Source organism: Arachis ipaensis, chromosome B08, assembly GCF_000816755.2.
Source record: "Arachis ipaensis cultivar K30076 chromosome B08, Araip1.1, whole genome shotgun sequence".
Lineage (NCBI taxonomy): Eukaryota > Viridiplantae > Streptophyta > Magnoliopsida > Fabales > Fabaceae > Arachis > Arachis ipaensis.
This window is the reverse complement of record NC_029792.2, coordinates 108514376-108538975: the sequence shown is the minus strand read 5'-3', so window position 1 is coordinate 108538975 and position 24600 is coordinate 108514376. Positions and strand designations below refer to the sequence as shown.

The window sequence follows — 24600 nt, the reverse complement described above, 5'->3', positions numbered from 1 at the left end:
CAATATAGGCTATTACTTGCTTCGAGAATTGAAAGATGTCATAGATATGAGTGATTGAATTTATTGTCAATTTGTGTTGCACAAAAAAAAAAGTATAGAACACATACTCTTTGAATTTGTCATTCTAATTCTCTATACTAATCTATTATAACATGTATGCTAATCTATGTGAATCAGTCTCATTTTGAGATTCTTAATCAATCTCAACTCAAGGGAGATGCGAGTTGGTGGAATACATGTTCACTGCAAGGAATTGTGAGACCTCCTATGGGATGATCATATCCACCTCCCATGAGATGATCATATCCGAACTCTTCCTCAACTTCACTCAACTCTTAGAGTGAAGCTTGGTTCAAATATGAAATGGGAATCACATAACGCTTTTGATTATCTACGACGTACATTGCAAGATAACCCTTTGGGACTTGTACGGATTTTGAAATTGCTTGCTTAGCTGAGAATGATGCCTTTCCCCATTTTTCTTGTGTATGTAGGGAATGGAAAGAGGAAGGGAAATTGAGAAATTAATTCTCACCTTTACGGCTTTACAAACACAATTGTTCTGAACGAGAAATTGAGAATTGAAACCCTAATTAGAAAGAGTGACTGGCTGGTAGCTAGCTAGTTTCTTTCCCACAGGTAGTGGCGATAGGTCTCATTTAGACTCAGGTCCTACACACCACTCAGCGTGATGCCGTGAATTTAGGGGTAAAAGGAAAATCTTGGAGCACTTGCCGTAATCCCAAAAGCAAAGCAAAAATGGAAGGGCAGTAATGGTGGAGGCTCAGGTTCTCCTTTAGGAACGCAACCATAGTGGTGTGCTTCATTAACGTAATCACTGCACTCTTCTTGCTCCATGGATTCCTCACTTCTTCCAACATCCGCAACAAACTCTCCTCACCTAATTCCAACCCAGGCTAGTTTCTCTTTCTTAAATTCGGTTGTCTTGTGGAATATTGTAGCGTTTTAAATTCGATTGGATCGTAGTTATTGCTTAATTTTGTGGAATATTGCATAGATTTAATTTCTTGACCCAATGGATATTGCATAATTTCCATATTCTTATGAATTTGACATTTTCTTTTAAATAGTTACGGATATTTTTTTCTTTTTCTTTTTTAATTTGAGTTTTTTTTTTCTGAATCCGGGCTCTCTACTTTTATCTTAATTCTTAAATGATTTGAGAATTTTATATTTGGTGTTTATAACTCGGTTGATTGACGAATGGTCCAATGGCAAATTTGGAATACGAACTTTATTGGAAAAGTGTTGCCGTTCTATTATTTGGTTGCTGTCCGCGATATGATGTGAGTTTTGATCAATAATTCATCTCAATTGATAATATTTGAACATTCAAAATAAGAACAAGATCTTACAGAGAAAAAATAGAGTTTTAATATGTAGTTTTCAGTACCGTGTATGATACGTTGTTCAAAGAGGGTTGCTCCATTTTCCTCTTATCAGCTATGAGGGTTGCATTGTAGGTCATCCTGGACAATAGCGTTGTACAAAAGGTGTGACTTCCAAAATTTGTAATTAGACTCTTATTATGGTGGTTGGAAATACAATTTACCACTTCATTCTATATGCAAGCCAGACCTCTCTCCTAACCTTTGCTTTATTTTCTTCTCACAATCCGGAAATGAATCTTTTTCAGCTAATCCAAGTCTTATGAATCAGTGTTACGTATTAAGTTTATTCCACATATTGTTGACTGCCTTGCGATGGCCAAAAAATTTAAAATTTATTTGCATCTTCTGCATCCATTGGATACACTTATCAGGAATAAAGTACGGAAAATTACTATAGCTAGGAATTAAAAATGGTACATGTCTTATCAATCCATTTAAAATTATAAGATGTGGTGCATGCTGTAATTTTATTTATTTATTTTTTTCTGGTGTGAGCATACTGCAATTTAATTTTATGGTTGTCCTGTTTTATACTTATACTTAGCAGACTTGTTATTAAACATAGTTGTTGTCATGAATCAAAATGTCTCAAAATCTTTAGCTATTTGATATGAATGGTGGAAATGCTCTCTCAAACAATCCCTTTAATTGTGGATGTAGAGTTCACATTCCACATTCTTGCAATGAAGTTGTATGAGCCCTGTGTAATAATTGGCAGAAGGATACTCTAACTGGAATAAAAATTGGCAGAAATACCAAGGGAGTTTTACTATTTCTCAAGCATGGAAAATTTTGGCATCTTATATTGTACGTTGACTCTAATTATGAAACGCTCATATAATTTTCACTTATAAATTGCAGCTTAATTGAGTTATATTAAGGAATCTGAGGAGATTCGTCTTGCTATGTTACCATTGGAGTTGATAAAGAGAGTGAGTTTCAAATTGGTTTTGTTTATTTATCGTGTTTCTTGCTAAATAGTATTTTCTGTTCATAACTTGTTTCCAGGATGTCCAAATTAGGAATGTTATTTGAAAATAATTATTTTCCTAACACATTTGAATATTTGATTTGATTTCTAGAACAAACATTATACTTCATTTTTTGTTAAATATTCATCCTTAGCGACAACATTGTCAACCTTAAAGGGGTCATTTTTCAAGTCATTCAAGAAGCACTTTCCTTATAGTTGTTTCTCAGGGTACTGGACTTTATTAAGCAACTTGCCATATCTGTATTTCTTCAGCCATATTTTTCAGGGTTTCGCTTCATTGCTGAGAGGATGTGAATTTGAAAGGAGGAATGTAATACTGTCCCATAGCATGACGCTATATTGTCATTCTACTGCCTCATGAAAAACTAAACCTGTATTTTTTCTCCTGGACAAAGTCTGGTCACTGGAAGAGAAATTGTGGAGTTGTAGTTCTGCAGCTTGTCATGTGAAATCCTCATTGATGTTAATCAAATACTCAGATCTCCAATTTGTCCCTTTTTATCCGAATCTAGATTGAAAAGTCAAACTTTATCCATAATTACGTGTGGCCATGGGGTATTTCAAGATAAGTGTTATAATTAACTTTTTCAACATGGCTACAAGTTCACACACAAGAATCCCCATCCTCTTAAGCTTTTTCATTTTTGCATTTTGCAGTTTGGATTTTACCATTAAAAAATTGGCAGTACTAATGCTTTCATGTTTAAGTTATAACTTAAAATTTACCTTAAAAAATTGGCAAATAAGATTTATTAAACTTTTGAGTGGGCGAATATTTGTTACTCAATGCTGCAAAAGTGTCATTTGACTTCCTTTGAGGGGCTGATAACGGGTCAGAAATGTTTTATTCAATGACCGGAGGTTCGGTTATGCTGAATTTTACACGAATGATTTCTCTGTGACTGTGAATGTCTTCCTTCATAGGTGAGAGAGATTGAGCAGGATGTATACACTGAATTAGAAACAGCCCAGAAGAAAGACTCGAAGCAGACTGTTGCAGTTGATCTGTCTAAAAGGTTAAAAGATATCCGTTCCTTAAATGACGCCGCCAGCCTGAAAGGTATCTCTCTTTTCTCCTTGTAAATCTACTTTGATTTCTACTTTATTATATGTGCACATGTTCAAAGATCAAACTCCGAATATGTGATGCTCATCACTTCTCTGTTGTCAGAAAAATATAAATGGAGTTGAAGTGTATCCATGGAGTCTTTATTTCATTGTATTTGGATTGTCATTACCAACATGACATATGCATGAAGGTCTTTTATTGATTCAGTAAAGCTTATACGGTTAGGAATAATAAATTCCTTGTAGGCTTATACATATTTACTGTTAAACAAATGATCAGTTACTCAGTTTCTACAATTTAGTGCATTCTTTTTCTTTTGACATGGATTTGGCTAGACATGCATCTTCTGCCAGAAGTATTTTGAATCTTGTACTCAATAAATCCCAACAATTTTTTCTCATTTGCATAAAGTCCCATTTGGTAATAGTCTTAGGATACAAAACATGGAGATATTGAGACAGTAGAGATGAAAAAAATATGTCTCTATTGCTCCCATGTTTTCAGTGATCAGAGAATACATAGACACATCTTGGAACAAAAATATTTTTGTTTCTCCTTCTCAAGTTTTACAGTCTCCACCTGAGCTTCAGTGTGCTTGCTGTGCTGGCTCTGTTACAAAGACAGCCAATGGTGCCTTTGTTATCATTCCAAAATGCTGATTTCATTTATATGTCTTCACTCTAGCTGATTGCCTACTGAACCAACAAACTTGTACCTACAATTCAAGACATGCACCATTCTGATTGCTAGTTTTTATAGTTGTGCTCTCTATTTATTTTCAATATGATCAAACCAAAAGTAGACCTATCATTTCCTAAATTGTCATGATTTAGTCGTTACAAATCTATTATCATGTGTATGTCGGTGTTTTTTTTGTTCTTTTCGCTCGTTTCGCACGTGTGCGTATGTATTTTTTTTGTGTTTTGTTCGTTTCGGACGTGTGTTTTTCACTTGGTTCGCACGTGTGTGTATTTTTCTTTGTGCTTTTTCACTCTTTTTGTACGTGTTCGTGTTTTTCGCTCATTTTGCACGTGTGCGTGTTTTTCGCTCGTTTCTCACGTGTGTTTGGTTTTTTTATTTATTGCGTTTTTTCACTCATTTGGCGCATGTGTTATTTTGTGCTTTTCGCTTGTTTCGCACGTGTATTTTTTTAATCTTTTATTGTGTTTCTTCGCTCGTTTCGCACATGCGGGTATTTTTCCTTTGTTTTGTATGGGGGTGTGTTTTTTGCTCGTTTCGCACGTGTGTGTGTTTTTCGCTCGTTTTTCACATGTGTTTGTTTTTTTATTTATTTTTTTCGCACGTGTGTGTGTTTGTGTTTTTCGTTTGATTCGTACGTGTGTGTTTTTTTATTTTTTATTTTTCTTGTGTTTTTCACTCGTTTCGCATGTGTTTTTCGCTCGTGTCGCACGCGTGTGTGTGTTTTTTGTGATTTTTGCTCGTTACGCACGTGTGCATGTTTTTCGATCGTTATGTAGTTATATGTGTTTTTCGTTTGTTTTGCACAAGTGTGTATTTGTTTTTGTGTTTTTCGCTCGTTTCACACGCGTGCGTTTTTTTTCACTCGTTTCGCACGTGTTCGTGTTTTTTGCACGTGTGTGGGTTTTTTTCGCTCGTTTTGCACATGTGGGTGTTTTTTATCCTTTCGCATGTGTTTTTTTTTGCTGGTTTCGCACATGTGCGTGTTTTTTGCTTGTTTCGCACGTATGTTTTTTTTGTGTTTTTGCTCATTTCGGACGTGTGGTTTTTGCTCGTTTCACATGTGTGTTTTTCTTTGTGCAATCTCACTCTTTTTGCATGTGTTCGTGTTTTTCACTCGTTTCGCACGTGTGTTTTTCGTTCATTTCGCACGTCTTTGTTTTTCTTAGTGTTTTTGCTCGTTTCACACGTGATTTTTTTTTGTATTTTTGGCTTGTTTCGCACATGTGTATGTTTTTTAAATTTTATTTTTTTTGCTTTTTCGCTCGTTTCGCACGTATGCGTGTTTTTTGCTCTTTCGCACGTGTATTTTTTGCTCATTTCGTATGTATGCGTGTATTTTTATTTTTTTTGTGTTTTTCGCTCGTTTTGCACGTGTGCGCGTTTTACGCGCGTTTCGTATACGTATTTGTTTTTTGCTTGTTTCGCACGTGTGTGTTTTTTTCTGTGTTTTTCGCTCGTTTCTCTCGTATGCGTGTTTTTCGCTCATCTCGCACGTGTGTGTTTTTCGCTCATTTCGCCTTTGTGCGTGTTTTTCGCTCGTTTCACACTTGCGTGTTTGTTTTTTATTTATTATTTTTGGATTTTTCGCTCGTTTCACACGTGTGTGTGTGTTTCTTGTGTTTTTCATTGGTTTCACACGTGTGTGTTTTTTTTCTATCATTATTTTTGTATTTTTCCCTCGTTTCGCACGTAGGCGTGTTTTTTGCTCGTTTAGCACATATGTGTGTTTTTCGCTCGTTTTGCACGTGTGTGAGTGTGTGTTTCTTGTGTTTTTCGTTAATTTCACACGTGTGTTTTTTTTATTCTATCTTTATTTTTTGTATTTTTTGCTCTTTTCGCACGTATGTGTGTTTTTCGCTCGTTTCGCACGTGTGTAATTTTTGCTTGTTTCGCATTTGTGTATTTTTTTTGTATTTTTCGCTCATGTACGTATTTTTTGCTAGTTTGGCACGTGTTTGTATTTTGTGTTTTTCCCTCGTTTCCGACGTGTATGTGTCTGTGTATTTTTTTGGTGTTTTTTGCAAGTTTGACACGCGTGTGTTTTTCGCTTATTTTGCATGTGTGTGTGTGTGTTTTTTTTGTTTTTGCTCTGTTTTGCACGAGTGCGTGTTTTACGATCGTTTCGTTTACGTATTTGTGTTTTTTGCTCGTTTCACTCGTATGCGTGTTTTTCGCTCATCTCGTACGTGTTTTTTTCGCTCGTTTTGCACGTGTGTGTTTTTTGCTTGTTTTGCACGTACGTGTTTTTTTTTGTGTTTTTCGCCTATTTCGCACGTGTTCGTATTTTTCGCTCGTTTCGCATGTGTTCGTATTTTCGCTATTTCGCACTTGTCTGTGGTTTTTTTTTTGTGTTTTTTCCTCGTTTTGCATGTGTATGTGTGTGTGTTTTTTGGTGTGTTTTGCTAGTTTAACACGTGTGTGTTTTTCGCTTGTTTCACATTGGTGTGTGCATTTTTTCTTTGTTTTTCGCTCGTTTCGCAGGTGTGTTTTTTGTGTGTTTTTGGCTCGTTTCGCGCGTGTAAGTGTTTTTCGCTCGTTTTGCACGTGTTTGTTTTTTATTTATTTTTATGTTTTTTCGGTCGTTTTGCACGTGTGTTTGTTTTTTACCGTTTCACGCGTGTTTGTGTTTTTTTCTGCTGGTTTCGCACACGTGCGTGTTTTTCGTTCGTTTTGCACGCGTGTTTGTGTGATTTTTCATTTTTGTGTTTTCGCTTGTTTCGCAAGTGTGTGTGTTTTTCGCACGTTTTGCACCTGTGTGTTTTTCATTGTTTCGCACGTGTGTGCTTTTTTTTTATTTTTTTGTTTATCGCTGGTTTCACACATGTGCGTGTTTTTCGCTCGTTTCGCACGTGTATTTTTCGCTCATTTCGCATGCATGAGGGTGTGTTTTTATGTTTCTGTGTTTTTCGCTTGTTTCGCACGGGGGTGCGTGGTTTTTTTGTATTTTTCGCTCGTTTCACGCGTGAGTGTTTTTCGCTCGTTTCTCGCGCGTGTTTTTTTATTTATTTTTGTTATCTTCTTCGCTCATTTCGCACGGGCGTATGTGTTTTATTTGTATTTTTCGCTCGTTTTGCATGTGTGTGTTTTTTGCTGTTTCGCATGTGTGTGTGTTTTTTTATTTTTTTGTTTTTCGCTTGTTTCGTACGTATGCGTGTATAGTTTCACACATGTGCTTGTTTTTCGCTCGTTTCGCACGTGTTTTTTGCTCGTTTTGCACGTGTGTGTTTTTCGCTCGTCTCGCACGCGCGCTCGCGCGTGTGTTTTCATTTTTGTGTTTTTGGTTTGCTTCACATGTGTGTGTTTTTCGCTCGTTTAGCACCTGTGTGCGCGCCTTTTTGTGTTTTTCGCTCATTTCGCCGTGTGCGTGTTTTTCGCTCGTTTCACACTTGTGTGTTTGTTTTTTTATTTATTTCTTGTGTGTTTTTCTCTCGTTTCACACGCATGTGTGTTTTTTGCGTTTTTCTTTCGTTTTGCACATGTGTGTGTTTTTCGCTCGTTTCGCAAGTGTGTGTATATGTGTTTTTTTATTTTTTTGTGTGTTTTTTGCTCGTTTCGCACCTGTGTGTTTTTTTATCGTTTTGCACGTGTGTTTTTTTATTTTTTGTTTATTACTGGTTTCGCACATGTGCGTGTTTTTTGCTCGTTCGCACGTGTGTGTATTTTTTGCTCGTTTTGTACGCATGTCGGTGTGTTTTTTCATTTTTGTGTTTTTCGCTCGTTGCGCACGGGGTGTGTGATTTTTTATTTGTGTATTTCGCTCGTTTCGCGCATGTGAGTGTTTTTGCTCGTTTCTCACATGTGTTTTTTTATTCCAAAATGCTGATTTCATTTATATGTCTTCACTCTAGCTGATTGCTTACTGAACCAACAAACTTGGACATACAATTCAAGACATGTGTATGTGTTTTGTTTGTATTTTTCGCTCGTTTTGCACGTATGTGTGTTTTTCGCTCGTTTCGCATGTGTGTATGTGTGTTTTATATTTTTTTTTGTGTTTTTCGCTCGTTTCGTACGTATGCGTGTTTTTCGATCGTTTCGCACGTGTGCTTGTTTTTTGCTCGTTTTGCACGTGTGTTTTTCACTCATTTTGCACGTGTGTGTTTTTCGCTCGTTTCGTACGCGTGCGTGTGTTTTTCATTTTTTCATTTTTGGTTTCTTTCGCATGTGTGTATTTTTCGCTCGTTTAGCACGTGTGTGTGCCTTTTTGTGTTTTTCGCTCATTTCGCTGTCTGCGTATTTTTCGCTCGTTTCACACTTATGTCTTTGTTTTTTATTTATTTGTGTGTTTTTTTGCGTTTTTCTCTCATTTCGCACGTGTGTTTGTCGCTCGTTTCGCAAGTGTGTGTGTTTTTTTTATATTTTTTTGTGTTTTTCGCTCGTTTCGCACGTGTATGTGGTTTTTTGTGTGTTTTTCGCTCGTTTCACACGTGTGTGTGTTTGTGTTTTAAGCTCGTTTCGCATGTTTGTATGTGTGTTTTTTTTATTTTTTTTTTGTGTTTTTCGCTCGTTTTGTACGTATGCGTGTATTTCGATCGTTTCGCACGTGTGCTTGTTTTTTGCTCATTCGCACGTGTGTTTTTCACTCATTCTGCACGTGTGTGTTTTTCGCTCGTTTCGTATGCGCGCGTGTGTGTTTTTCATTTTTTCATTTTTGGTTTCTTTCGCATGTGTGTATTTTTCGCTCGTTTAGCACGTGTGTGTGCCTTTTTGTGTTTTTCGCTCATTTCATCGTCTGCGTGTTTTTCGTTCGTTTCACATTTGTGTTTGTTTTTTATTTATTTTTTGTGTTTTTTGCTCGTTTCACACGTGTGTGTGCTTTCGACATTTTTGCTTGTTGGCACGTGTGTGTTTTTCGCTCGTTTCGCAAGTGTGTGTATGTGTGTGTTTTTTAATTTTTTTGTGTTTTTCGCTCGTTTCGCGCCTGTGTGTGTTTTTTATCGTTTCGCACGTGTGTGCTTTTTTTGTTTATTGCTGGTTTCGCACATGTACGTGTTTTTCGGTCGTTTCGCACGTGTGTGTATCTTTCGCTCGTTTCGCACGCATGTGGGTGTGTTTTTCGTTTCTGTGTTTTTTGCTCGTTTCGCATGGGGTGCGTGATTTTATTTTTTGTATTTTTCGATCGTTTCGCTCGTGTGAGTGTTTTTCGCTCGTTTCTCACGTGTGTATTTTTTTAATTTATTTTTGTTAACTTTTTCGCTCGTTTCGCACAAGTGTATGTGTTTTGTTTGTATTTTTCGCTCGTTTTGTACGTGTGTGTGTTTTTCGCTCGTTTCGCATGTGTGTATGTGTGTTTTTTATTTTTTTTGTGTTTTTCGCTCGTTTCGTACGTATGCGTGTATTTCGATCGTTTCACACGTGTGTTTGTTTTTTGCACATTTTGCATGTGTGTTTTTCACTCATTTTGCACGTGTGTGTTTTTTGCTCGTTTCGTACGCGCGCGTGTGTTTTTTATTTTTTCATTTTTTGTTTCTTTCGCATGTGTGTACTTTTCGCTCGTTTAGCACGTGTGTGTGCCTTTTTGTGTTTTTCGCTCATTTCGCTGTCTGCGTATTTTTCGCTCGTTTCACACTTATGTGTTTGTTTTTTTATCTATTTTTTGTGTTTTTCGCTCATTTCACAAGTGTGTGTGTGTTTTTTTGCGTTTTTCTCTCATTTCGCACGTGTGTTTTTCGCTCGTTTCGCAAGTGCGTGTGTTTTTTTTATATTTTTTTGTGTTTTTCGCTCGTTTCGCAGGTGTGTGTTGTTTTTTGTGTGTTTTTCGCTCGTTTTACACGCGTGTGTGTGTGTTTTTGTGTTTTTCGCTCGTTTCGCATGTTTGTATGTGTGTTTTTCTTATTTTTTTGTGTTTTTTGCTCGTTTTGCACGTATGCGTGTATTTCGATAGTTTCGCACGTGTGCTTGTTTTTTGCTCATTTCGCACGTGTGTTTTTCACTCATTTTGTACGTGTGTGTTTTTCGCTCGTTTCGTATGCGCGCGTGTGTGTTTTTTTCATTTTTTCATTTTTGGTTTGTTTCGCCTGTGTGTATTTTTCGCTCGTTTAGCACGTGTGTGTGCCTTTTTGTGTTTTTCGCTCATTTCGCCGTCTGCGTGTTTTTCGCTCGTTTCACATTTGTGTTTGTTTTTTATTTATTTTTTGTGTTTTTTGCTCGTTTCACACGTGTGTGTGCTTTCGACATTTTTGCTTGTTGGCACGTGTGAGTTTTTCGCTCGTTTCGCAAGTGTGTGTATGTGTGTGTTTTTTATTTTTTTTGTCTTTTTCGCTCGTTTCGCGCCTGTGTGTGTTTTTTATCGTTTCGCACGTGTGTGATTTTTTTGTTTATTGCTGGTTTCGCACATGTGCGTGTTTTTCGGTCGTTTCGCACGTGTGTGTATCTTTCGCTCGTTTCGCACGCATGTGGGTGTGTTTTTCGTTTCTGTGTTTTTCGCTCGTTTCGCATGGGGTGTGTGATTTTATTTTTTGTATTTTTCGATTGTTTCGCTCGTGTGAGTGTTTTTCGCTCGTTTCTCACGTGTGTATTTTTTTTAATTTATTTTTGTTATCTTTTTCGCTCGTTTCGCACGGGTGTATGTGTTTTGTTTGTATTTTTCGCTCGTTTTGTACGCGTGTGTGTTTTTCGCTCGTTTCGCATGTGTGTATGTGTTTTTTATTTTTTTTGTGTTTTTCGCTCGTTTCGTACGTATGCGTGTATTTCGATCGTTTCGCACGTGTGCTTGTTTTTTGCTCGTTTCGCACGTGTGTTTTTCACTCATTTTGCACGTGTGTTTTTCGCTCGTTTCGTATGCGCGCGTGTGTTTTTCAATTTTTCATTTTTGGTTTCTTTCGCATGTGTGTATTTTTTTGCTCGTTTAGCACGTGTGTGTGCCTTTTTGTGTTTTTCGCTCATTTCGCTGTCTGCGTATTTTTAGCTCGTTTCACACTTATGTGTTTGTTTTTTATTTATTTTGTGTTTTTCGCTCATTTCACACGTGTGTGTGTGTGTTTTTTTGCGTTTTTCTCTCATTTCGCACGTGTATTTTTCGCTCGTTTCGCAAGTGTGTGTTTTTTTATATTTGTTTGTGTTTTTCGCTCGTTTCGCACGTGTGTGTGGTTTTTTGTGTGTTTTTCGCTCGTTTCACACGTGTGTGTGTGTGTGTGTGTTTGTGTTTTTCGCTGGTTTCGCATGTTTGTATGTGTGTGTTTTTTTTTGTGTTTTTCGCTCGTTTCGTACGTATGCGTGTATTTCGATCATTTCGCACGTGTGCTTGTTTTTTGCTCGTTTCGCACGTGTATTTTTTTAATCTTTTATTGTGTTTTTTCGCTTGTTTCGCACATGCGGGTATTTTTCCTTCGTTTTGTATGTGGGTGCGTTTTTTGCTCGTTTCGCACGTGTGTGTGTTTTTATTTGTGTTTTTTGCTCTTTTCACATATGTGTGTTTTTCGCTCGTTTTTCACGTGTGTTTGTTTTTTATTTATTTTTTTCACACGTGTGTGTGTTTTTGTGTTTTTCGTTTGATTCGCACGTGTGTGTTTTTTTATTTTTTATTTTTCTTGTATTTTTCACTCGTTTCGCATGTGTGTTTTTCGCTCGTGTCGCACGCGTGTGTATGTGTTTTTTGTGATTTTCGCTTGTTACGCACGTGTGCATGTTTTTCGATCGTTACGCAGTTATGTGTGTTTTTCGCTCGTTTCGCACAAGTGTGTATTTGTTTTTGTGTTTTTCGCTCGTTTCACACGCGTATATTTTTCTTCGTGTTTTTTCGCTCGTTTCGCACGTGTTCGTGTTTTTCGCTCGTTTCGCACGTGTGTATTTTGTGTTTTTTACTCGTTTTGCATGTATGAGGGTTTTTTGCTCGTTTTGCACGTGTTTTTTATTATTTTTTTTATGTTTTTCGCTCGTTTCGCATGTGTGTTTTTTTTTGTATTTTTTGCTCGTTTCGCACGTGTGTGTGTTTTTTCGCTCATTTTGCAAATGTGGGTGTTTTTTATCCTTTCGCATGTGTTTTTTTTTGTTTTTTGCTGGTTTCGCACATGTGCGTGTTTTTTGCTTGTTTCGCACGTGTCTTTTTTTGTGTTTTTTTGCTCCTTTCGGACGTGTGTTTTTCGCTCGTTTCACATGTGTGTTTTTCTTTGTGCAGTCTCACTCTTTTTGCATGTGTTCGTATTTTTCGCTCGTTTCGCACGTGTGTGTTTTTCGTTCATTTCGCACGTCTTTGTTTTTCTTATGTTTGTGTTTTTGCTCGTTTCACACGTGTTTTTTCGCTGGTTTCGCACACGTGCGTGTTTTTCGTCGTTTTGCACGCATGTGTTTTTTCATTTTTGTATTTTTTGCTTGTTTCACACTTTTGTTTTTTTATTTATTTTTTTCTGTTTTTCGCTCGTTTCGCACGCGCGCGTGTGTGTTTCTTGTGTTTTTCGTTGGTTTCACACGTGTGTTTGTTTTTTTATTCTATCATTATTTTTTGTATTTTTCGCTCGTTTTGCACGTGTGCGTGTATGTTTCTTGTGTTTTTCGTTGGTTTCCATGTGTGTGTATTTTGTGTGTTATTCGCTCGTTTCGCACGTGAGTGAGTGTGTGTTTCTTGTGTTTTTCGTTGGTTTTACACGTGTGTGTGTTTTTTTATTCTATCATTATTTTTTGTATTTTTCGCTCGTTTCGCACGTGCGTATTTTCTACGCGTTTCGCACATGTGTGTTTTTATCGTTTCGCACCTGTGTGTTCTTGTGTTTTTCGCTGGTTTCGCACATGAGCTTGTTTTTCGCTCGTTTTGCACGTGTATTTTTTGCTCATTTCGCACACGCGATGTGTTTGTTTTTCATTTTTGTGTTTTTCATTTGTTTCGCACGTCTGTGTATTTTTCGCTCGTTTAGCATGTGTGTATGCTTTTTTTTTTGTGTTTTTTGCTTATTTCGCCGTGTGCGTGTTTTTCACTCGTTTCACATTTGTGTTTGTTTTTTATTTATTTTTTATGTTTTTCGCTCGTTTCACACGTGTGTGTGCTTTCGACATTTTTGCTCGTTGGCACGTGTGTGTTTTTCGCTCGTTCGCAAGTGTGTGTATGTGTGTATTTTTTATTTTTTTTTGTGTTTTTCGCTCGTTTCGCACCTGTGTGTGTTTTTTATCGTTTCGCACGTGTGTGCTTTTTTTGTTTATTGCTAGTTTCGCACATGTGCGTATTTTTCGGTCGTTTCGCACGTGTGTGTATCTTTCGCTCGTCTCGCACGCATGTGGGTGTGTTTTTCGTTTTTGTGTTTTTCGCTCGTTTCGCATGGGGTGTGTGATTTTATTTTTTGTATTTTTCGATCGTTTCGCTCGTGTGAGTATTTTTCGCTCGTTTCTCACGTGTGTGTTTTTTTAATTTATTTTTGTTATCTTTTTCGCTCAATTTGCACAGGTGTATGTGTTTTGTTTGTTTTTTTCGCTCGTTTTGCACGTGTGTGTGTTTTTCGCTCGTTTCGCATGTATGTATGTGTGTTTTTTATTTTTTTTGTATTTTTCGCTCGTTTCGTACGTATGCGTGTATTTCTATCGTTTCGCACGTGTGCTTGTTTTTTGCTCGTTTCGCACGTGTGTTTTTCACTCATTTTGCACGTGTGTGTTTTTCGCTAATTTTCGTACGCGCGCGCGTGTGTTTTTTTCATTTTTTCATTTTTGGTTTCTTTCGCATGTGTGTATTTCTCGCTCGTTTAGCACGTGTGTGTGCCTTTTTGTGTTTTTCGCTCATTTCGCCGTTTGCGTGTTTTTCGCTCGTTTCACACTTGTGTGTTTGTTTTTTATTTATTTTTTGTGTTTTTCTCTCATTTCATACGTGTGTGTGTTTTTTTTGCGTTTTTCGCTCGTTTCGCACGTGTCTTTTTCGCTCGTTTCGCAAGTGTGTGTGTGTTTTTTTATTTTGTTGTGTTTTTCGCTCGTTTCGCAAGTGTGTGTGTGTTTTTTTATTTTGTTGTGTTTTTCGCTCGTTTCCCACGTGTGTGTGGTTTTTTGTGTGTTTTTCGCTCGTGTCCCGCGCGTGTGTGTGTTTTTGTGTTTTTTGCTCGTTTTGCATGTTTGTATGTGTGTTTTTTATTTTTTTTTGTGTTTTTCGCTCGTTTCGTACGTATGCGTGTATTTCGATCGTTTCGCACGTGTGCTTGTTTTTTGCTCATTTCGCACGTGTGTTTTTCACTCATTTTGCACGTGTGTGTTTTTCGCTCGTTTCGTACGCGCGCGTGTGTGTGTTTTTCATTTTTTCATTTTTCGTTTCTTTCGCATGTGTGTATTTTTCGCTCGTTTAGCACGTGTGTGTGCCTTTTTGTGTTTTTTGCTCATTTCGCCGTCTGTGTGTTTTTCGCTCCTTTCACACTTGTGTGTTTGTTTTTTATTTATTTTTTGTGTTTTTCGCTCATTTCACAAGTGTGTGTTTTTTTTGCGTTTTTCGCTCGTTTTGCACGTGTGTTTTTCGCTCGTTTCGCAAGTGTGTGTGTGTGTGTTTTTTTTTGTGTTTTTCGCTCGTTTCGCACGTGTGTGTGGTTTTTGTGTGTTTTTCGTTGGTTTCACACGTGTGTGTATTTTTTCTATCATTATTTTTGTATTTTTCTCTCGTTTCGCACGTAGGCGTGTTTTTTGCTTGTTTAGCACATGTGTGTTTTTCGCTCATTTTGCACGTGTGTGAGTGTGTGTGTGTTTCTTGTGTTTTTCGTTAATTTCACACGTGTGTTTTTTATTCTATCTTTATTTTTTGTATTTTTCGCTCGTTTCGCACGTGTGCGTATTTTTCGCTCATTTCGCACATGTGTGTTTTTCGCTCATTTTGCACGTGTGTGTATTTTTTGCTTGTTTCGCACGTGTGTGTTTTTTTGTGTTTTTCGCTCATGTACGTGTTTTTTGTTAGTTTCACACGTGTTTGTATTTTTTTCTGTTTTTCCCTCGTTTCTCTCGTGTATGTGTATTTTTTTGGTGTTTTTCGCTAGTTTGACACGCGTGTGTTTTTCGCTTATTTCGCACATGTGTGTGTTTTTTTGTTTTTTCGCTCTGTTTCGCACGCGTGCGTGTTTTACGGTCGTTTCGTATACGTATTTGTGTTTTTTGCTCATTTCGCACGTGTGTATGTTTTTTTATGTGATTTTCGCTCGTTTCGCTCGTTTGCGTATTTTTACTCATCTCGCACGTGTGTTTGTATTTTGCTCGTTTTGCACGTGTGTGTTTTTCGCTTGTGTTTGCACGTCCGTGTTTTTTGTGTTTTTCGCTTGTTTCGCACGTGTTCGTATTTTTCGCTCGTTTCGCATGTGTCCGTGTTTTTCGCTATTTCGCACGTGTCTATGGTTTTTTTTGTGTTTTTTCCTCGTTTCGCATGTGTATGTGTGTTTTATGGTGTGTTTTGCTAGTTTAACACGCATGTGTTTTTTGCTTGTTTCACACTAGTGTGTGCGTTTTTTCTGTGTTTTTTGCTTCTTTCGCAGGTGTGTTTTTTGTGTGTTTTTGGCTCGTTTTGCGCGTGTAAGTGTTTTTTTCTCGTTTTGCACGTGTTTGTTTTTTATTTATTTTTATGTATTTTTCGCTCGTTTCGCACATATGTTTGTTTTTTACCGTTTCACATGTGTTTGTGTTTTTTTTCGCTGGTTTCACACACGTGCGTGCTTTTCGTTTGTTTTGCACGCGTATTTGTGTGATTTTTCATTTTTGTGTTTTCGCTTGTTTCGCAAGTGTGTGTTTTTTGCACGTTTCGCACTTGTGTGTGTTTTTTATCGTTTCGCACGTGTGTGCTTTTTTTATTTTTTTGTTTATCGCTGGTTTCACACATGTGCATGTTTTTCGCTCGTTTCGCACACGTGTGTATCTTTTGCTCGTTTTGCACGCATGAGGGTGTGTTTTTATGTTTCTGTGTTTTTTGCTCATTTCGCACGCATGAGTGTTTTTCGCTCGTTTCTCACGTGTGTGTTTTTTTATTTATTTTTGTTATCTTCTTCGCTCATTTTGCACGGGTGTATGTGTTTTATTTGTATTTTTCGCTCGTTTCGCATGTGTGTGTATGTGTGTGTTTTTTTTTTATTTTTTTGTGTTTTTCGCTCGTTTCGTACGTATGCGTGTATTTCGATCGTTTCGCACCTGTACTTGTTTTTCGCTCGTTCCGCACGTGTGTTTTTCGCTCGTTTTGCACGTGTGTATTTTTCGCTCGTCTCGCACGCGCGCGCGTGTGTGTTTTTCATTTTTGTGTTTTTGGTTTGTTTCGCATGTGTGTGTTTTTCGCTCGTTTAGCACGTGTGTGCGCGCCTTTTTGTGTTTTTCGCTCATTTCGCCGTGTGCATTTTTTCGCTCGTTTCATACTTGTGTGTTTGTTTTTTATTTATTTTTTTATGTTTTTCGCTCGTTTCACACGCATGTGTTTTTTGCGTTTTTCGCTCGTTTCGCACGTGTGTGTGTTTTTCGATTGTTTCGCACGTGTGTGTGTTTTTCGATCGTTTCGCAAGTATGTGTATGTGTGTGTTTTTTATTTTTTATGTGTTTTTTGCTCGTTTTGCACCTGTGTGTGTGTTTTTTTTATCATTTTGCACGTGTGTGTTTTTTATTTTTTTGTTTAACACTGGTTTCGCACATGTGCGTGTTTTTGCTCGTTCACACGTGTGTGTATTTTTTGCTCGTTATGTACGCGTGTCGGTGTGTTTTTTCATTTTTGTGTTTTTCGCTCGTTGCGCACGGGGTGTGTGTTTTTTTGTATTTCGCTCGTTTTGCGCATGTGAGTGTTTTTTGCTCGTTTCTCACGTGTTTTTTATTTATTTTTGTTTTTTTCCGCTCGTTTTGCACGGGTGTATGTGTTTTTTTGTATTTTTCGCTCGTTTCGCATGTGTGCGTATGTGTGTGTTTTTATTTTTTTTGTTTTTCGCTCGTTTCGCACGTATGCGTATTTTTTGCTCGTTTCGCACGTGTGTGTTTTTTATCATTTCACGCGTGTGTGCTTTTTTCCTATTTTTTTTGTTTTTTACTAGTTTCACACATGTGTGTGTTTTTCGCTCATTTCGCACCCTTGTGGGTGTGTTTTTTCATTTTTATGTTTTTTGCTCGTTTCGCACGTATGCGTGTATTTTGCTCGTTCCGCACGTATGCTTGTTTTTCGCTCGTTTCGCACGTGTGTTTTTCGCTCGTTTCGCACATGTGTATTTTTCGCTCGTTTCCCACGCGTTTGTGTGTGTTTTTCATTTTTGTGTTTTTGGTTTGTTTCGCATGTGTGTGTTTTTCACTCTTTTCGCACGTGTGCGTGTTTTTGCTGGTTTTGCACTTATGTGTGTTTGTTGCTCGTTTCGCACATCTGTCTGTAATTTTTTTGTTTTTCGCTCATTTCGCACGTGTGTTTGATTTTCGCTCGTTTCGCTCGTGTGTGTGTTTGTTTTTTTGTATTTTTCGCTCTTTTCGCACGTATGCTTGTTTTTCGCTCATTTCGCACGTGTGTATTTTTTCCTCCTTTCGCACGTGTGTTTTTTTATTTCTTTAATCTTTTTTGTGTTTTCGCTTGTTTCGCACGTATGCATGATTTTTGCTCATTTTGCACGCGTGTGTGTTTTTCGCTCGTTTCGCACATGTGTGTTTTTTATTGTTTCGCACCTATGTGTTCTTGTGTTTTTCGCTGGTTTCGCACATGTGCTTGTTTTTTGCTCGTTTTGCACGTGTGTTTTTCGCTCGTTTTGCACACGCGGTGTGTTTGTTTTTTATTTTGTGTTTTTCATTTGTTTCGCACATCTGTGTATTTTTCGCTCGTTTAGCACGTGTGTATGTGTTTTTTGTGTTTTTCGCTCATTTCGCCGTGTGCGTGTTTTCGCTCGTTTCACACTTGTGTTTGTTTTTTATTTATTTTTTTTTGTGTTTTTCGCTCGTTTAACACGTGTGTGTGTGCTTTTGACATTTTTTGCTCGTTGGCACGTGTGTATTTTTCGTTCGTTTCGCAAGTGTGTGTTTTTTTATTTTTTTTGTGTTTTTCGCTCGTTTCGGACATGTGTGTGTTTTTTATCGTTTCGCACGTGTGCTTCTTTTTTGTTTATTGCTGGTTTCGCACGCATGTGGGTGTGTTTTTTCGTTTCTGTGTTTTTCGCTCGTTTCGCATGGGGTGTGTGGTTTTTTTGTATTTTTCGATCGTTTCGCTCGTGTGAGTGTTTTTCGCTCGTTTCTCACGTGTGTGTTTTTTATTTATTTTTGTTATCTTTTTCGCCCGTTTCGCACGGGTGTATGTGTTTTTTTTTTGTATTTTTCACTCGTTTCGCACGTGTGTGTGTGTTTTTCGCTCGTTTTGCATGTGTGTATGTGTGTTTTTTATTTTTTTGTGTTTTTTGCTCGTTTTGTACGTATGCGTGTGTTTCGATCATTTCGCACGTGTGCTTGTTTTTCGCTCGTTTCGCACGTGTATTTTTCACTCATTTTGCACGTGTGTAATTTTCGCTCGTTTCGTACGCGCGTGTGTTTTTAATATTTTTGTTTTCGGTTTCTTTCGCATGTGTGTATTTTTCGCTCGTTTAGTACGTGTGTGTGCCTTTTTGTGTTTTTCGCTCATTTTGCCGTCTGCGTGTTTTTCGCTCGTTTCACACTTGTGTTTTTGTTTTTTTATTTATTTTTTGTGTTTTTCGCTCATTTCACACGTGTGTGTGTGTGTGTGTGTGTGTGTTTTGTGTTTTTCACTTGTTTCGCACCTGTGCATGTTTTTCGCTCGTTTCGTACGTGTGTGTGGTTTTTTTGTGTGTTTTTCGCTCGTTTCACACGTGTGTGTTTTTGTGTTTTTCGCTCGTTTCGCACGTGTGTGTGTTTTTCGCTCGTTTCACAAGTATGTGTATGTGTGTGTTTTAATTTTTTTTTGTGTTTTTCGCTCGTTTCGCACCTGTGTGTGTTTTTTTTATCGTTTTGCACGTGTGTATTTTTTTTATTTTTTTTGTTTATCGCTGGTTTCGCACATGTGCGTGCTTTTTGCTCGTTCGCACGTGTGTGTATTTTTCGCTCATTTCGTACGTATGTCGGTGTGTTTTTTCATTTTTGTGTTTTTCGCTCGTTTCGCACGGGGTGTGTGATTTTTTTGTGTTTTTCGCTCGTTTCGCGCGTGTGAGTGTTTTTCGCTCGTTTCTCACGTGTGTTTTTTTTATTTATTTTTGTTATTTTTCGCTCGTTTTACATGGGTGTGTGTTTTTTTTGTATTTTTCGCTCGTTTCGCATGTGTGTGTTTTTATTTTTTTTGTTTTTCGCTTGTTTCACACGTATGCGTATTTTTCGCTCCCACATGTGTGTTTTTTTATCGTTTCGTGCATGTGTGCTTTTTTCTATTTTTTTGTTTTTCGCTAGTTTCGCACATGTGCATATTTTTCGCTCATTTCGCACCCTTGTAGGTGTGTTTTTTCATTTTTATGTTTTTCGCTCGTTTCGCACGTATGCGTGTATTTCACTCGTTTCGCACGTGTGCTTATTTTTCGCTCATTTCGCACGCGTGTGTGTTTTTCATTTTTGTGTTTTTGGTTTGTTTCGCATGTGTGTGTGTTTTTCACTCTTTTCGCACGTGTGCGTGTTTTCGCTCGTTTTGCACTTATGTGTGTTTGTTGCTCGTTTCGTACGTGTGTGTAATTTTTTTTTGTTTTTCACTCGTTTCGCCCATGTGTGTGTGTGTGTGTTTTTTTTTTTTGTGTTTTTTGCTCTTTTCGCATGTATGCTGTTTTTCGCTCGTTTCACACGTGTGTGTGTTTTGCTCGTTTCGCACGTGTGTGTTTTTTTATTTTTTAATCTTTTTTGTGTTTTTTCTCGTTTCTCACGTATGCATGATTTTCGCTCATTTCGCACGCGTGTGTGTGTTTTTTGCTCATTTCGCACATGTGTGTTTTTTTTTATCATTTTGTACCTATGTGTTCTTTTTTGTTTTTCGCTCATCTCACACACGCGTGTGTTTGTTTTTCATTTTTGTGTTTTTCATTTGTTTCGCACGTCTGTGTGTTTTTCGCTCGTTTAGCACGTGTGTATGCGTTTTTTTGTTTTTTTCACTCACTTCGCCGTGTGCGTGTTTTTCGCTTGTTTCACACTTGTGTTTGTTTTTTATTTATTTTTTTGTGTTTTTCGCTCATTTCACACGTGTGTGTTTTTTTGGCATTTTTCGCTCGTTCGCACGTGTGTGTTTTTTTATTTTTTTTTGTGTTTTTCGCTCGTTTTGTACTTGTGTGTTTTTTATCGTTTCGCACGTGTGTGCTTTTTTTATTTTTTTGGTTTATCGCTAGTTTTGCACATGTGCGTGTTTTTCGCTTGTTTCGCACGTGTGTGTATCTTTCGCTCGTTTCGCACGCATGTGGGTGTCTTTTTTCGTTTCTGTGTTTTCACTCTTTTCGCACGGGGTGTGTGTTTTTTTTTGTATTTTTCGCTCGTTTTGCGCGTGAGTGTTTTTCGCTCGTTTCCTACGTGTGTGTTTTTTTTTATTTATTTTTGTTTTTTTTCGCTCGTTTCGCACGGGTGTATGTGTTTTTTTGTATTTTTCGCTCGTTTCGCACGTGTGTGTTTTTTGCTCGTTTCACATGTGTGTGTATGTGTGTGTTTTTTTTTACTTTTTTGTGTTTTTTGCTCATTTCGTACGTATGCGTGTATTTCAATCGTTTCGCATGTGTGCTTATTTTTCGCTCGTCTCGCACGTGTATATTTCACTCGTTTTGCACGTGTGTGTTTTTCCCTCGTCTCGCACGTGCGCGTGTGTGTTTTTCATTTGTGTGTTTTGGTTTGTTTCGCATGTTTGTGTTTGTCGCTCGTTTAGCACGTGTGTGTGCGCTCTTTTGTGTTTTTCGCTCATTTCGCTGTGTGCGTGTTTTTCGCTCGTTTCACACGTGTGTGTGTTTTTTGCATTTTTCGCTCGTTTCGCACGTGTGTATTTTCGCTCGTTTTGCAAGTGTGTGTATGTGTGTGTTTTTTATTTTTTTGTGTTTTTCGCTCATTTCGCACCTGTGTGTGTTTTTTATCGTTTCGCATGTGTGTGTTTTTTTAATTTTTTTTGTTTATCGCTGGTTTCGCACATGTGCGTGTTTTTTGCTCGTTCGCACATGTGTCTTTTTCGCTCGTTTCGTACACGTGTCGGTGTGTTTTTCATTTTTGTGTTTTTTGCTCGTTTCGCACGGGGTGTGTGGTTTTTTTGTGTTTTTCGCTCGTTTCGCGCGTGTGCGTGTTTTTCGCTCGTTTCTCACGTGTGTGTTTTTTTATTTATTTTTGTTATTTTTTCGCTCGTTTTGCACGGGTGTGTGTTTTTGTTTTTGTATTTTATGCTCGTTTCGCATGTGTGTGTATGTGTGTGTTTTTATTTTTTTTTGTTTTTCGCTCGTTTCACACGTATGTGTATTTTTTGCTCGTTTCGCATATGTGTGTGTTTTTTATCGTTTCACGCGCGTGTGCTTTGTTCTATTTTTTTATTTTTCGCTAGTTTCGCACATGTACATGTTTTTCGCTCGTTTCGCACATGATTGTATTTTTCGCTCGTTTCGCACCCTTGTGGGTGTGTTTTTTCATTTTTATGTTTTTTGCTCGTTTCACACGTATGCGTGTATTTTGCTCGTTTTGCACGTGTGCTTGTTTTTCACTCGTTTCTCACGTGTGTTTTTCGCTCGTTTTGCACGTGTATATTTTTCGCTCGTTTCACGCGCGTGTGTGTGTTTTTCATTTTTGTGTTTTTGGTTTGTTTCGCATGTGTGTGTGTTTTTCGCTCGTTTAGCATGTGGGTGTATGTTTTTTTATGTTTTTCGCTCATTTTGCCGTGTTCGTATTTTTCGCTCGTTTCACACTTGTGTGTTTGTTTCTTTATTTATTATTTTTTGTGTTTTTTGCTCTTTTCACACGTGTGTGTTTTTTTGCGTTTTTCGCTCATTTCGCAAGTGTGTGTATGTGTGTGTTTATTTATTTTTTTTTGTGTTTTTCGCTCGTTTCGCACCTGTGTGTGTTTTTTATCGTTTCGCACATGTGTGTTTTTTTTGTTTATCGCTGGTGATGAAGAGGAATTTTTCATCGATCTAGAATTAATCAAAATAGGATCTCTTCATTGCAAGTATAGTCTAGATCAAACATTAATTCCCGATCAAATTTAGATAAAAAGAATAGTCACAATGAAAACACAATAACCGGGAGTTTGAAATCCCGGGTCGTCTTTGTAGAACCTATGCACAATTACTCAAGAGGGGGGGTGAATTGAGTATTGCAACAACAATGAATCTTTTTGCGAAAGTTAAAGACAATATACAAAAGTGTTATTGTACTAGTATTTTTCCAAGAGCTTAACTCAATTGCTAAGCATTTATAAGGAGCTTTTACTTTCCAATAGACACCAACTCAAATAAATTGATCAAGCTTTTCACCAATCGGACTTAAGCTATTCCTTAAGTACTTACGAAGCTACTTTTCGATCACAATTTATTTGCTCAAAGGTAAAAGACAATAATATTGAAGAGATGAGTTTGGAGAGATGCAAACGCTATTTAGAGTGGTTCGGCACAATCCTTGTCCTACGTCCACTTTCTTTCTCAATCGCTATTGAGAAGTTCCACTATTGCCAAGCTTCAAGGTGCTCGCGCAAAACCTTTTACAATCCGAGTCCTTAGTTTCTAACACCTCACGGTATATGATCACCACTCGTATACTAACCCACTCCACTTAAAGATACCTTCTCTAAGATTTGCCTTGAGTACTTAGTATACTTCTTTGGTATCCTCACCGACTATAGTGTTTATAACTCTTGACTCAACCTTGGAGATCACACTCCAATTTACAAAGTGTACAAGAAAAACTATACTTGTCTTCAAATGTTGTGGACTTGAGTTTCTTGTTGTTGTTGTGTTGCTTTCAACTCTTCATTCCTCAACGTTGAATGTTGGTTGATCTTTCAACATGCTTGTTCATTCAAGTTGTTTGTTGGTTTGTCTTTCATGTCGTTTGTTGGTTTGTCATTCATCAAAACCTACGAATACAAACTTCGCATACAAGCAACATGATTTACAGTCTTTCCTAGGAGTTGCAAATGAAGTGCTCAATTATTGGCTATGATTGATTGCAAGAGAAGTAAGAAATGTAAATAGCAAGAAAGTAACTTAACATGCAATAAATTAAATGAAAGTAATTAAATGATCATGCAAGGAATTAAAAGTCAAAGCAATAAAAGTCAAAGCAATTAAATGTAAGGAAAGGAAAATTCAAATGCAAGAAACCTCTTGGCAAAGAGCCAAGGATTGGGAGCTAAGGTTACCTATCCTAGTCATTGACCACAAACACATGATGATTATGAAGAGTTAATCCTACTTAGTCAACCCTACATCGAGGATAAGTCAAATAGGCATAGTTGATTTCAATCCCTAAGTCCTAGTCAACACTATTGGGTCACTTGGAGTCAAGGGAAACCAAATCGACTAACTACTCTAATGTATCAAACAAGAATGGACATCAATGACTCAAGGCTCACCAAAGTCCTCAATACCAAGCCAAGAGTGAAGAAAAACTATGTAAAAACTAAGCCAAGCATTTTGTCAAACACTTGGTGTGCATAAGAATAAAATAATATTAAAATACATTAAAAATAAAATCTAACTACCAAAAGCAAGAAAATAATAACAACAACTAAAGAAAGCAATAAATGAACATAAAAACATAAATTGCATTAATAGAAATTAAAGAAATACAAGAGTGTTCATAAAATGAAAAGTGACATAAAAGAGAAATTAAGAAGAAGAACTAAGAGAAGTAAGACAATAAAGCATGAAAACATAAATGAAACTACACTAAAACAATAATTAAAGACTGAAATTAAAGGAAATTAAACTAAACCTAACCTAATTTTAGAGAGAGGGAGAGCTTCTCTCTCTAGAAACTAAGAGAAAAACATAAGAAAAGCTAAACCTAATTGCCCCCTTGCTTCCACTTGAATTGGGATTGAAATAGCTTCAGAAATGAGTTGGACTGGGTTTTGGAGGCCTAGAATTCGCTGCCAGTGATTTGCATTAATGAGCTCACGTGACTCAGGTCACGCGTACGCATCGTCAAGCGAAATTCACTTCCACGCGTACGCGTGGGTCACGCGTATGCGTCACTATGCTCACACTTGTGCGCGCACACACGTCACTTGTGCGAACGCACATATTGCTGAATCTTCCAAACTTCATTTCTTCATGGTTTCTTTCCTTTTCCATGCTCTTTTTTTCTCACTTCTTCAACCTATATTTGCCTTGGAAACCTGAAATCACTTAACAAACATATCAAGGCATCATATGGAATTAATGTGGATAAGATTTAGCAATTAAAAGGGATCAAAAGCATGTTTTCATATTTAGGTCCAAATTTAGAGAGATAACATAAAAGTATGCTATTTTGGTGCTTAAGTGTGAGTTTATGTGATGAAATCCATTCAAATCAAGCTAAAATATATCGGAAAATATGGACTCATCAATTCCCCTACAATTAAACAATAGTATGTCCTCATGCTATACTCAAGAAGGAAA

General features: G+C 37.4%; 1 long non-coding RNA gene across 1 annotated transcript; it reads left to right on the top strand.

Annotated features, from left to right (window-relative positions):
- Window positions 1130-3576, top strand: LOC107614434. The gene is made up of 3 exons (XR_002352828.1): window positions 1130-1514; window positions 2274-2344; window positions 3331-3576. It is a non-coding gene; the product is annotated as an uncharacterized LOC107614434 (long non-coding RNA).